Source organism: Pelodiscus sinensis, chromosome 1 (genome assembly GCF_049634645.1).
Source record: "Pelodiscus sinensis isolate JC-2024 chromosome 1, ASM4963464v1, whole genome shotgun sequence".
NCBI lineage: Eukaryota > Metazoa > Chordata > Testudines > Trionychidae > Pelodiscus > Pelodiscus sinensis.
This window is the reverse complement of record NC_134711.1, coordinates 179310115-179325029: the sequence shown is the minus strand read 5'-3', so window position 1 is coordinate 179325029 and position 14915 is coordinate 179310115. Positions and strand designations below refer to the sequence as shown.

At 45.8% G+C, this 14915-nt stretch overlaps 1 protein-coding gene across 5 annotated transcripts in view; it reads left to right on the top strand.

The window, feature by feature from the left end:
* APP (amyloid beta precursor protein) overlaps window positions 1–14915 on the top strand; it is a 312106-nt gene that overhangs the window by 93090 nt on the left and 204101 nt on the right. The gene's annotated exons all lie outside the window — the stretch shown is intronic.

The following is a 14915-nucleotide window of genomic DNA, read 5'->3' as shown; positions in this document are numbered from 1 at the left end:
TTCATAGATGATCTTGCAGTCTCAGGCATGTGCGCACACAACCACCTGCCTTCTAGGAGACTAGAATTAGATCATAGTCTTTAAAAAAGTTATTAAAGAAAGATGACATGCTTGGTAAAACATTTCTTGGTTGTGAGATGTTACAGAAGACATGAAAAAGCAAAATTAAAGGCACAGAGAATTGTTTCCCTGAGATTCAGTTTGGAAGTTACAATATGAGGGGGTAGTAACATGCTCAGCACAGAAGTCCAACAAACCCAAAACTAAAGAAAATAACCTGATTGTGTGTGACTAAATAGTCTCTGTTCTACTCATATATTTGTTGTTCCAAGGTTTTGTCCTTCCCTACGCATGGATATTGCTAGATTCTGCATGCTTTGCTTTCTGGCTGAATTTGTCTGTCCAGCTTTCTTCTGCCCACACGCAGCCTGCAGTAGAAAGGTCCTGCTTCCCATCCAAAAACCCACACTCTTACAGGCAATTCAGTTAACTAAATGGGATGTCCAGGAAAGGGTAGTACCCCTTCCATTCACTACAGTGCATGACCACCATCTCATTCTAGTGAGTGTTGCATCCCAGAGACAACAGTAGCAATTGCTTGCATAGAAAAGTAATAGGAAACAAATTCATGTAATTTTTAGCAGACTACGGGTACGTCTAAACTATGGGGGTTTTTTCGAAAGAGGATATGCAAATTATGCGGGAATTTGCATATCTTCTTCTGATTGCTTTTTCAAAAGTGAAAGTAGTCTGGACGCGTTTTATTCAGAGGGAGGAACACTTTTTCAGGAAAATTTTTTTTTCTAAAAAAAGGGTTTACACGTTTTTCTCCAAAAAACCATATCCACACTGCTTTCACTTTTGAAAGACCCGCTTTTAAAAAAGCCATCAGAAGAAATGCAAATTCCTGCAGATTTTGCATATCCTTTTTCAAACCCCCCCCCCCCCCCCGTAGCTTAGTCATACCATTTCAGTGTAACTTATATGGAAACAAGGAAGAGGAGTCAAAACCATTTGACTAGTCAGTTTTCTTTTGGGACTACTTATGAATACTTGTTTATAGATCACACTTTGGAAACCAGTGAGCTAGATTGATTCCTTGAATTAAAAAAACAACAAAAACAAACAAAAACCAACCTCCACCTTTGTAGCAGAAGAGGGAACAAATAATATCTTTTAAATGGTCATGAATACAAACATAGGAAGGTTTTTTAAGGAGATAATTTTTAGAAATTTGTCAGTCGAGGTTATGCTCCCCTTTTTGGATACTCACCAGACACCTGTGTTTGGACCCACACACTGGAACTATATGCTTCTTAGCTTTACCACATCTGTGAAGGCTTCAGCAAGTCTCTGGCCTTTTGGCTACATGTCCTGGGTCCAGATTCTCTTTCTGATACTACTTTTAGAGAATGGAACCTAACGATCCAGGTGCTCCAGAGTTGATACTTTAAGACATCCCAGTTGCTCAAGCACCTCTTCCCAAGTGCTCTGCTTTTGTAAGTACCATAATTACTCATTAAACATGTGTCCGCTTAACATGTTTTTGCAATAGCACGATTTTTTGGGACCATTTTTCGAATAACACAACTGTTCCCGAAATAGCACGAAAATAATCAAGTGGTGGACTACTTTGTTTGGCAATATAAGTTGGTGAAAACAATGGTAATATGTATGAGTTGATGAATACATGTGGTCACAGCGCTCCTCCACTGACTCACGTGTTTATTTTTGTGTTTTAACAAACTGCGGCGACTCGTGTTGCTAGATATATAATGTTGACGTTGACGACGCAGCACCAACAAAAAATTGACTTTGCCATCATCACCTGAAAGGCAACCCCCACCTTTTCCATTATTTTTAATGGGAAAATTGACCCTGCATAGCACGTTTTCGCTTAGCATGAACATTTTCAGAAACGCATCTATAGTGTTAAATGAGGAATTACTGTACTCTGGTTTATAATTTAATCTTTCAAGGACAGCTGACAAGCTGATGCAAGTAACAGACAGAAACTTTAAAGGAATTGTTAAACCAAACACTCTTAGCTCATAGACAAAGTACAGGAGATTTGTAGATATTGGCAAAATAATAACTCTGAGGGAGGGAATTGATAACTGGTTTTAATAACCAAGTTGAGTATATTTGAATCCTGGATGTCATTTCCCTAGCTCAATGTTTTTTTTTCTTCCTGGTCATGGAGTCTCTTCTGACTCCTGCAGCAAGCTCCCTTCTCTCTGTTCAGATTTACTAGTGAAAAAGTTCCCCATGTCCGAGAGCATGTTTCTTTGTTTTCTCTGAACCTCCCAGAGTCTGGTGGATTAATTTTCTTAAAATGAAGTCCACCATCTTGTTTCTTTTTCCTTCTTTTTTGCTGGGGATCTTTAACTGCTCTAACACTTCTACCAGCAAGCAACCTGAGTAGAACTAGTTTTCTTGATGCTGTAGCTATTCCATTATTTGAAGATTCCTTTATTTGAATGGGAGGCTGTTCTGGGAGATGACGCTTGCCTTGGGAGCAAACAAATTCAGTGTACACTGAGGCATTTGATAATGAAACAATTCAATAAAATCAACCAGAATTCAAAATTTTACAAATCAAAGTCCCCAAACTGTCAGAGGCATTTAGAGAGTGCAGCATCAATGAATTTGCTCTGTTCTCACCCCAGATGCGAAATGTAGCAGAGTTTGAGTTAAATTAAGCAGTATTTTATTAAAATGAGTCATCAAAATACTGGCTTGTTTTCTATTAGCTAATGAAGAATATTAAATATTACATTGTACATCCAGAACTTCCCTTTCCTATCCATACATCAAACAAACTCCCTGATGATGTGCCCTGGGAGTTGACGAAAAAGCCGTATTACCTTATATCAGCTCTTCTCTTATGCATTCTGCAGGCCCAGTTTGCTTATGTTGGCTCTGACTTGACTTATAAATGAATAATAGCCATTAATTGCTATCAAGGACACAGGTTCTGTGTGCGTGTTTGTCTGTCCTTTGTTTAGGTGAGTAAATGTCAAAATATCAAGATAAAGAAATGATTTAAATGCCACTTTTTTTCTTCCTTTTTGTGGCATGAATGGCTTAAGACATTAAGGGAACACATCTTGGTCTATTAAGCAGGAACAAGACACACAATCCAGATGGTCCCTGTCATGGAATTTCAAAGGAAGTAAAGGGCAAAATGAGCACATGAAGTGGTTCCTCCAAATGAAGGTTATATATCCAGTACTGGTGTGTAGGCAGGACTTGACTGTATAGAGTTCTCTTTCTAAAACTTGTTTGTAGTACTGGAGTCACTTAATGTTTCTAAAAAGGGGGGGGGAACCCCAACTCTGTAACCTTAACATTCACGTTCAACCAGAGTTCAAAAAAGTCTCCAGAACCCCTTTGTCAATTTTTCCTTTTCTATGTCCCATTATTGTATATGAAAGATCGACTCAGGGAAGACAGAGTAAGTATGTGGGGACATCTGTGAAACTAAGTATGCATAAAGTGCAGTGATAAGTACTAAGGAAACAAGCTAAAAGAATGATTGTCAAAAATGTTTCTATTCTAATAACCTAAGTGGGGGGGGGAGGGGGGTATTATAACAGTAGGTGAAAATTTTTCAGAGGAGTGTGAATTTTTTTAAAGATTATAGTATCCAATAGGATGGAAAAAACTACATATGCTGTATTCCATTTGTTATACAGGCAGTCCCCGGGTTACGTACAAGATAGGGACTGTAGGTTTGTTCTTAAGTTGAATCTGTATGTAAGTCGGAACTGGCGTCCAGATTCAGACACTGCTGAAACTGACCGCCAGTTCTGACTTACATAGAGAATCAACTTAAGAACCCCAGGCGTCCCCAAGTCAGCTGCTGCTGAAACTGATCAGCAGCTGATTCCAGGAAGCCCGGGGCAGAGCAACTCCTGATTCAGACGTCCTGATTCAGCCGCTGCTGAAACTGACCAGCAGCGGCTGAATCAGGACCTGGGGCAGAGCAGCTGGGGTGCTGCCGGGTTGGTCCAGTAGTGCCCACGGGCGCTGCAGGACCAATCGGCAGCGCCCCAGCTGCTCTGCCCCAGAGTCCAAAACAAAAGCCTGGTCTGCAGGGGGGGGGGCACACTAGCTGCGCCCCCCCCCCCTCCCCCCCAGCAGACCAGGGACACGGGGAGCAGAGCCGCAGCGGCAGCGGGGTGCCGCGCCTCTGAGGCTTTGCTCTGGCAAAGCCTCAGAGGCGAGGGACCCTGCCACGACTGCGGCTTCAGTCTGGGTGCCTGTGGTCTGCTGGGGACGGCCCCCAGCAGACCACAGGCACCCGGACTGAAGCCGCAGCCGCGGGGGGTCCCGCGCCTCTGAGGCTTTGCCAGAGCAAAGCCTCAGAGGCGCGGGGAACCGCCGCTGCTGCCGCTCCAGTCTGGGTGCCTGTGGTCTGCTGGGGACGGTCCCCAGCAGACCACAGGCACCCTGACTGAAGCCGCAGCCGCGGGGGGGTCCCGTGCCTCTGAGGCTTTGCCAGAGCAAAGCCTCAGAGGCACGGGGAACCGCCGCTGCTGCTGCTTTGACTGAAGCGGCAGCAGCGGCGGTTCCCCGCGCCTCTGAGGCTTTGCTCTGGCAAAGCCTCAGAGGCGCGGGACCCCCCCGCGGCTGCGGCTTCAGTCAGGGTGCCTGTGGTCTGCTGGGGACCGTCCCCAGCAGACCACAGGCACCCAGACTGGAGCGGCAGCAGCGGCGGTTCCCCGCGCCTCTGAGGCTTTGCTCTGGCAAAGCCTCAGAAGCGCGGGAACCCCCGCTGCTGCCGCATGAGACCCGGTGCCTGTGGTCTGCTGGGGACCGTCCCCAGCAGACCACAGGCACCGGGTCTCATGCGGCAGCAGCGGGGGTTCCCGCGCTTCTGAGGCTTTGCTCTGGCAAAGCCTCAGAAGCGCGGGAACCTGCCCGCTGCTGCCGCTTGGGTCCCGGTGCCTGTGGTCTGCTGGGGACGGTCCCCAGCAGACCACAGGCACCGGCACCCAAGTGGCAGCAGCAGCGGTTCCCGCGCTTCCGAGGCTTTGCTCTGGCAAAGCCTCAGAAGCGCGGGAACCCGCCCGGTGCCCCTGGTCTGCTGGAGACGGTCTCCAGCAGAGCAGGGGCACCGGAGCAGCTTACGAACGGGGCTTTCTCGCCCCGACTTCCGGGGCGAGAAAGCTCCGTTCGTAAGTGCGGATCCGACGTAAGTCGGATCCGCGTAAGTCGGGGACTGCCTGTATATATTAGTGTTCAACTACAAGAAAAATGCTAGTCTAGCTGTAATTGCTAACAGGTGGATTTCAACCTGGGACCTCTGCAGTGAACTGTAGGAACCTCTCCAGCTTGAACTATAAAGCCAGTAGTCTCTGAGCTTAGGCTGTAGTGCTCACTTGTTCTTATCTCTCACGGTAAGTGGTCTAAGTGCTGCTACATGGGACAGTGAATCACACTAGGTATGTGGGTTACCCAGAAATCTGAGTAACTACTACACAAATCATACACTCTGTAGACCAAACCCAAGAGCTTTATGTATAAATTTTAAATGCAAGCTACTGTAACAACAGCAAATATGTAGCAGAAAACACTTATTTGAATATCTTCTGCAGATGTACTTTAAGTACTTTTGTCCCTCATATTTAACTTTTCATAGATAAAAATAACAAAACTAATCAGTCTAAGGGACATACATTCAGCTAAGATATCTCTTTGGCTGCATATTTCCTAGAACATACTGTTTCTTCAATTTAGTACTAAGCCATAGTCCATGCATGCAGTAGTGCATTTTGAATTGCTCTGAGCACAATCATTTCAGAGTTTAAGCATATGATACTGTTTTATATTTTTGAAGTTAACCCCAAAGTGAGTTTCATAAAAAAAGAAATCACAGCTGTATTTTCTCCTGGGATATGAATAAAACTTGATCTAGGTTTTTAGATTAGCAAATTACCCTTTGGCTAGTTCCATAGTAAACTCAAGAATGCATAAATTAATTAGATTATTAAAAAAACAAGTTCCCAAGCCTATTAGTTTGTGACAGTTCACCCACGGCCCTACGAGAATATTGTCATAAAGTAGGTCATTTCATAAAATGATGAAACTTGGAATGGCTGAATAGAGAAATGTTTAAAAGGCACGTTTATAGAATGTGTGCTATCATTTAGAAGTGTAATGTTAATCTACTTAATAAGCAAAACTGTAGTTCATTCAGATACACATCTGTTCCAGTCTGTCAGAAAGATGCATTTAGAAATTTTGTAGCTCAAAATTGTGAAACTGATTCAGTAGCTAATATGATAATTAAATATGTATAATTTGCCAATATCTAGGGGCTCCCAAATATGTTGTCATATGTCAGGGAAACTAAACTATAATCTCATAGGTTTTGAGTAGTTCCCCAGAATTAATTCTTAAACAGTTTGCTAGTTTTCTTCATCTAAAAACCTTATTCTACCCTTAGGCATAAATTGCTTAGAAAAGACACACAAAAGGGGGGGGGGGGAGTAACAAATCATGGCATAATTTTGCAATCTGTGTCAAAAGACTGTGACATTTCATCTACATCATTATGGGGCTAGCCATACATGAGGGTCAAGTGTTTTGATTGCTGTAAATAGGCCCTTCAAGAAATATACAGTCCTTCTAAGACAGCCTAAGAAGTGAGGAGCTGCCACGGTACAGGCAGCTGAAATTTGTATTAGTCTATTGGCCTGACCAGGATAACTGTGGCAAAGGCAGCTTTGGTTAGGGTGACCCGATGCCCCATTTTTAAAGGGACAGCCCCATATTTAAGCCCTCCTGCAGATGTCCCTATTTTTCTTAAAAACGGACAAATTGTCCTATATTTTCTCTCTCCTTTCCCTAACATCAGTATTTGTGGCCAGATGCCCAGCCATGAGTGGTGAGTGGTAGGGGTCCATTGGCTGACAAAGGGATGGGTGTGCAAGGCTGGTGGTCAGTCAGAGCTGCAGCATGCAAGGCAAGCCACTTCCCCCTACCTGGTCCATCAGTGCAGCCCTTCCTGTGTACTTTCTATTGGCCAACAGCCTTCCACCCCCCCACACACACCACTTGCCCCATTTCCAGCCAGGACAGAAGGCTTGCTGCAGTGGCTGGTGTATGGACAGGTGGCGGCTAGTTGCATGTCATCTCTGCTGCATACTTCCCGTTGGTCTTTACATACTTCCCTTTTCACTATCCTCGCCATGCGGTGCCCCTTCACCCTCTCAGCCCTGCTGCTCCTCAGTATACCCTCCAGCAGGAGGTGTCCTGCTCCCAGCACTGTGCAGAGAGCTAGCTGCTGGTCGGATCATTCAGCTCCCAACAGCCTGGCTGGCAGGCTCCTTCTTCCCCCTTTCCTTTGCCTCTGGCTAGGTTGGCATCATGGAAAACTCAGAACTCTGATTCAGGACACTGACCAAGCCCTGCATGTGCCAAAGGCCCTGTACAGCTCGGGCATAGGAAAGATTCTCTGCCCCTCTGCTAAGCTCTGGAGTGGTGGAGGAGGAAAACTGTTTCCAACCTGTTTGTGCGCTGACCCTGCAGGCTTCACAGCCAATAGGGCAGGGGCTTAGCACCCTTTTCACACACTGCCCTGCCCTAAGTCCTGCCCCTGGCAGTTTAGGGCTTTTCTGTCCCATGACATCCTCCCATGCTGAGCCACCTCTCTGGTCTGGTTGACTGAAGAAGCCCTGCAGTCAGGTTCCCTGGGCTCTGGCCCAGAAGGTACCCTCAGGGCTTAATCCCTTCCTGCCTGTGCTGTATCCAGGGGACAGTAGGTTGCTGGGTTATGTCAGTGGCCAGCAGCAGCTTGGGAGGTGTTAGCTGCTTTTCTGTGGGCTGGAAGGGACAGCCTGCTTCTATCCACAGGGAAGTGGGAGGCAGGAAGAGATGATCTCTGCAAAGAAATGGGCAAAGTTTATCCTTATTCCTAGTCCGACCCCATGGGGCTGGAAGAAGTTTCTGTCCCTGCCCTCCTGCAAAGCTGCTGCTGTGTTTCTGGCCTCGTTCTGATGTGAACCCTCACAGAAATCTGGTGATGGGGGGGCCTGTGACCAGCGGCGGATATAGGGTAGGGCGAGCGGGGCAGCTGTCCTGGGCCCCGCTCTTCGATAGGCCCCGCGCCAGCGCCAGGAGTGGGCTGGCCTGGGAGGATACCGGGAATTTCTTGGTGGACAATCCGTCGAAGGGCCGGCCTAGCGGCTGCTGGAGGAGGAAGGGGGGGGGATTGTGGTGAGGTGCCGCAGCCCTGCACTTTTGAAATTCCCCGGCATCGACCAGTACGGGCCACGTGGGACTGAGGGAGCACATGCGTGGCGTGCTGAAACGCCGCGCAACAGCTGAGAGGGAGATGCCCGGGCGTGGTGTGGCATGGTGTGACACCACGGCTCGGGACTTTAAAACCGCGCGGCCCAGCGTTGCACCACATGGTTCGGCCTGGGGCCTGGGCCGCCCTGCACACTAGAAGGCAGAAGGTGGATGGTAGAGGAAGGGGCTTGTGCTGGGGGGGGGGGGGAGGGGAGGAGGGCAGGCCAGGAGAAGAAAGAGGAGGAGAAACAAATGCTGGGGGCCAAGTGGAGGCAATGAGGAAAAGGGCAGGAGGGGAGGTGTTAGTGGGAGGGGGGACAGGGTGATGCTGGGAAAGGAGGGTAAGGGCATTCGGGGCTAAAGGGGGGAGGGGGAGGTGCTGGGAGAAGGCTTGAAATGAGGCGTGGGCGTGAGGAAGGCGGGGATGGAGCAAGGCATGTGTGAGGGCACAGGGGCATGAGGGGAATGGGGGCAGAGGGTGGTGAGGGGGTGGGCATCATGGAAGAAGATGGCAAAGGGCACAGGGGCAGTGAGGGAAGAGGGAGGCACCAGGAGGGTGCAGGGGTAAGGGAAGGTTCAGGTGCCAGGGGAGAAGCAGAAGGGCAGACACCTGCAGGGGAAGGACCAGCACCAGGAGGAGAGAGGCAGGGCAGGTGTGTAGAGGTAGGTGTTAGGAGAGGGGATAGCTCACATGATCGGTGTGGGGCTACTGGAGGAGTGAGCAGGGGGGGGGAACCCCTTTTTTCTGTTTTTTCTCCAAAGGGAGGGCCCCGCGATATTGTGCTGCCCTGGGCCCCGCAAAACTCTCATCCGCCCCTGCCTGTGACCTCGCTTATGGCCCACATGTTGCCTTGAGAAGATGCAGCACCAGGTACTAGGAGAGGTGGGTCTGTCCCAGGTGCCCACCCAGGCATGGAAGGTGGTGAACACTGGGCAGGGAGGGTCGGATCGGGTCTGGTCTGTCAGCCACCCCCCGTCATCTTGTGAAAGAGGTGTATGAGAGTGTGTGTGAATCATTGGGATTCTGCTAAAGTCACCTAGACATTTCACATTGGCTGATTCTATTTTGGGAAGGACGTGGAGAGAAATTAATGAAGAGGAAGAGTAACTTGCAACTACACTGGTGCTAGAGGAAAGGGGGATTAAGGAGGAATTGATACTGTTGAAACACACGAAAGGTGATTTTTCTATTTGACTGGAATGGAGAATGAATGTTGCCTGTTCTTTTGACTCCTCTCACTAGGTGATGGTATGCTGCAGGGTTGGTGTCAATACCTACTTCCTTGCCAGTTGATTAAATTAATCTCTTGGTGAATCTGGCCAATTACTTGTGGAATCTTTTCATTGCCACTTCAGGATTGTGGGATTAGAGACTGCACAGTGTGAGATTTAACAGCATGGGTATAAAGGTGAGACACAGCGTTGTGTGATGTCAGTTAGTGCTGTGTTAGTTTGGAAAGCATTTGGTATTATATAAACAGATGTTTCTAGGCTTATTTTTTTTGGGGGGGGATATGAAGGAGACTAAAACTGCTTTTCGTTCAGATAGGAGGAAGAGGCAAATAAATCATCTCTTCATATGCAGGTTATTCTTAGCCTACTATTTTTTTAGGGACCAATAGAAAACGATATTGAAGAACTGAATTTTGAGGACAATAGGGATGGCGAATCAAGTGCAAGAAATAGAAGTACAGAATAAGTAAATGTCTCTAACTTTACTTTGACCTTCGTTTGCTTCTGTTTGTAGATGGCGAGAGAGAAGGTTGAGAGGAAGAGCATTGACTTTGGATAGGTACAATATAGAACAGTTGAACTGGAATAGATTTGACTGCAAATCAAATGCTATAATGTTGACTCACATAACAGTGTAGTGAACTGAGAAAGTGAGACCTCTCATTGCATTCTGTCTAGGAGGGAGACGGTGGAATGTTCTACAGAACACTTGCAAAATCAGACTGGTCCCCAACGCATAAAAGTGGATTCTTTACAAAAACATAAAAGCATAGTGCTAGCTAGGGATGTTAAATTTATATTAATTGGCTAACCAAGCAGTCGGTAAGGGCTGTTGCTACACTTCAAAGGCGAAAGCTCTGTGGGGAGCATGGAGCCAGCGGGGGATTTCAGAGCAGCAGCGCTGAATGGAGCTCGGAATCAACTGGGGAGACCCCAGCTGACCCCAGGGTCCATGCAGCACTGCTGATTTAAAATGTGCTTCTCATAGAGGTGTGTGTGGTGGTGGGGGGGGGGGGGGACAGGGAGAGGAAGCGGCTAGTCAGCTGTTGCTTATCGGATAGTCAACTGATTGTTCACATCCCTAGTGCTAGCACTACTGAGCTGAGGGGCAGTGGTTTCCTTTTGATTCTGCATTGAGGAGAATTCAGTGCCCATTCATACATTCTACTGCAGACAAGTGAGGGTGTATTTGTAGCTTTACTTCTTTCATTTCTTATCTCTCTCTTTTCTGCAGATGTTGCATTTGTAAGACACTGAAAATGCTCGTCATAGATTGAGCCAGAAGGGGCCATTATTTAACCTGACCTTCCTTAAATATAGGCTTATTTTTTAAGCATCATGTACATTCTGTCTTGCCAAATACCTTTTTTAAAAAAAATTGTATAGCTCCTGTTCTTTCTGTTTACAAATTTAGTCCTGGGAGATTTCTAGATGCCCACAACTCCAGTATCCACGTTTCCTTCATCTAGGCAAGATAGCCCATGAGCCTAAGAGACATGACGTGTTGCTATTTTTCTCTGTTTTCCTACAGGTGATGACTAATGTTACTGGATTATTTATATTATGGTAGGATTCAAGAGCTCCAATAAAGCTGTTGTGCTAGGTGCAGTCCAAGAGCATAGGGAAGATATAATTCTAAAGAGTTCAAAATCCTAAACTGAAACAAAGCAATGACTGTACCAAACAATAGGAGAGTTGAAGGGATAGAGAGTGAGGATAATGGTAGTAAGAGCCCATGATTAGACTGATGAAGCGTGTGCTCAATTTAATGCCTCCAAATCATGTGAACATACTTTTTTCCCTTTTCCACTTTCTCCAGCTGTCAGGCATTCTAGCTGTGAGTCAGGAGTCAGTTTCTTGTAGGCATGATAGAAGTGGATGGGTAGAGACCTTATGGAGTACATGCTGCTTTCTGCAAAGTCCCTTTGAATGTTTATAGTAGGTTCAGTGTTAGATGAACCCTGCTGTCACTTATCTATATATAAAACAATGTGTGTACTTTACAAGAAGAAAGCTTAAAACCACATAGCAGGACAATAGAGACTACATTTAAACATTAAAAACACATACTTTGTGAGTCCGAACTGAGGCTTAAATCTTACTGTGTAAGGATGTAAAATTCTTACCCCTCAAATCTCTCTCTAATATGTAAAGACAATATTAGTTGAATATTATCTCCCAACACAGCACAATGGCTTGAATTCAGACACAACTGGCCATGTTGCAAGTGCTTACATACTTGTTAGTAACAATACTAAGAATGGGCTATTTAGCTATGTCTAATCTGTGGTTAGGATCAGATTCTACAAGCATTGCAGCTGTGCTAGTTCATCTGGGACTTCTATCTCATCCTTCAATGCCCAGTAACAATGCTGCTTCAGGAATCCAGAATGGCAACCACTTTTGCAATACGTAATATGTGTGGGAACATCAAAATCGCTATCAAAACTGTCACTGCTTAGTAGACATATTTCCAGGGCAAGATATGCAATATGCCTGCATGGGATTCCTCAGTATAACTGTACCTCACAGGTCCAGCTAAGTCAGGAACAAAAATTACTACTTTTTGCTCTAAGTGCTGTTGAGCCTACCAACTTGCTAGACTTGCTCTACCTTCTGGCGACCTTGATAAAAGAACTTTTTGAACCCTTAAAATTTAGTTGAAAGAATCTTTCCATCAAATTCTAAGGTAGTACAGTATAGGAGAAACCTGTGATTGAAGACATTTTCTGTGTCCAGAACATAGTTTAATTATCTTTTTCGAAAAATCCTCACTCTAAGTTTTCAAGAACACTATTTTCCATAATCAATTATACAACAGCCACTTTCCTGAAGATTGAATATTGAATGTACGGATTCCTTTGAAATGTGCTTCTAAAATGTTGTCTACCAGATATTTCATTTAGATGATCAAAAGACTTTCCTGAATCTGTTTGAAGCTTGAAGATTTTTTTTTTTACCTGTTGTATGTCCATTAAAGTTTCCACTGCTCTTTTAAATCAGTTCTCCTAAGACTTCAGTGAATATTTTGTGGGGATTAATGCAATCTCGGCATTTTAATAATGATATATTAAAAAGTATGAAACAGTTGAGCTGCAAGAAATTTCTTGACTTTTCCACAGGGAACAAAGATTTTAGATTTGGCTAACTAGTAACAAAATCTGGTTGTCTTTGTTTTGGGGCTTTATCTTATTTTGCCAAACAAATTAAAATGTTGTTGCTTGATGTGATTTTTCTCTGCATTCTCGTTGATTTATTTTGGACTGTTGTGTCAGTGTTTCCATGCTTATGGGGTTTTCTTTTTTAAAGTGTGTCTGCCCTTTACTTGATTTTGTGTATGAAGTTTTGACCTTGTTTTTATGTAAATAAAGATACTACTGCCACCACCAGCACCTGGAGATTTGAGGGATACAAATACTAGAAAAAAACTAGCAGATCTGCCACCACCAGCACCTGGAGATTTGAGGGATACAAATACTAGAAAAAAACTAGCAGATCTGAGATCCTGAATTGATCCCACCAAATAGCACCAGTGCTTCCTCCTGCTGTTAATGGGTGTGTGTTGTGACTGTCCACTTTTTGTTCCACTAAATCTGCAGAGAATAGAGAATTATAATTTGTAATCCAGTTGATTTTTAGGCCCATCCTGAAGAATTTGATATAATTTAAAACCGAATCTAGCAAGTGGGGTGCAACCCTCTTTTGGAAGGATCATGGAAGGATGAATGAGGGGAAACCGTAAGAAGAATATATGTTTATTCATGACTGTCCACTCTCATTGAGATGGGAAATACTTAGAGATTTTTTCCCCCCTCTACTATTTCAAATTGAGAGTTTAGTAAGTGAGTGACTTTTGTGTATGTATTATAAACCACTCAAGTTTTCTGACTGTCAGATGTTCAAGCCAAATGCTGAAGGTGCAAGCTAGTTTCTAGTTTTATTTCTAAACAGCTTCATCTAGTCTATGTTTCCTCCATGACATACCTTAGACGCAGAAGACAACAAGTAAAGCGTATCCAGGCATTGCAGCAGCATAATTGGCAATACCTTATTCTTCTAACAATGAACTTTAGTCTCATTATCTATCTGCTATTTCCCACTAGCAAAATAGCTCTTAACCATACCATCCTGGTAAAAGCTCTCCCTCTCTTCCCCCACCTTTCCCTTCCTTGCGCCCTGGAAATATTGGGGCCTTGGTTCTGGCATGTCTTGAAAAACATACTTCAATTCTTCAAATCAAGAGAGAGAAAAAGGATTATACACAAAGTATTTTTATTTAAAGTGCCAATATGCTTACGGTGCATATTCTCAATCTCAGGTGAGCTAATGTATAGCTTTAGCTACTGATACAGAATAGTTTTAGTTAAACTGCTTTTACAGACCAATACCAGTCAACTGGTAACATTTTCATGGAATAGTTGAGTTGATATTACTACAAGCATTGTAAAACTATTGGGAAACAATAAACATTGTGATATAAGAAATGGTATAATGAGCAAGCAGAGGTTGCTGTATTAAAACCAGACAGGGTTGATGGATACCACTGGGCTACTTCAAGAAGAAAATACTGTGTTTTCATATATTGGAATTGACAATACAGGCAGTCCCTGGGTTATGTACAAGATAGGGACTGTAGGTTTGTTCTTAAGTTGAATTTGTACGTAAGTCGGAACTGGCGTCCAGATTCAGCTGCTGCTGAAACTGACCAGCAGCTGACTACAGGAAGCCCGAGGCAGAGTTTCTCTGCCCCGGGCTTCCTGGAATCAGCCGCTGATCAGTTTCAACAGCGACTGAATCTGGATGCCTGGAACAGAGTAGCTGGGGTGCTGCTGGGTAGGTCCCCGCAGCGCCGCACCTCGGCGCTGCGGGGACCAACCCAGCAGCACCCCAGCTGCTCTACCCCAGATGTTCCCAAGTCAGCTGCTGCTGAAACTGATCAGTGGCTGATTCCAGGAAGCCCTGGGCAGAGCAACTCTGCCTCCGGCTTCCTGTAGTCAGCCTCTGGTCAGTTTCAGCAGCGGCTGACTTGGGGACGCCTGGGGCAGAGCAGCTGGGGTGCTGCTGGGTTGGTCCAGTAGCGCCGAGGAGCGGCGCTGCGGGACCAACCCGGCAGCGCCCCAGCTGCTCTACAACAGTCGTCCATGAGAAAAGCCTGGTCTGCTGGGGGAGGGGGGGAACGCACTAGCTGCGCCCCCCGCCCCCCCACAGCAGACCAGGGAGACGCGGGTGGCGGGACTGCTCAGACGCGCCGCAATCCCGCCGCCTGCGTCCTCTGCGGCTTTGCTCCGCGTCTCCGTGGTCTGCTGGGGGGGCCCCCCCCAGCAGACCAGGGAGACGTGGAGCCGCTTTTCTCGCCCTGGAGGACACAGGCGGCGGGACCG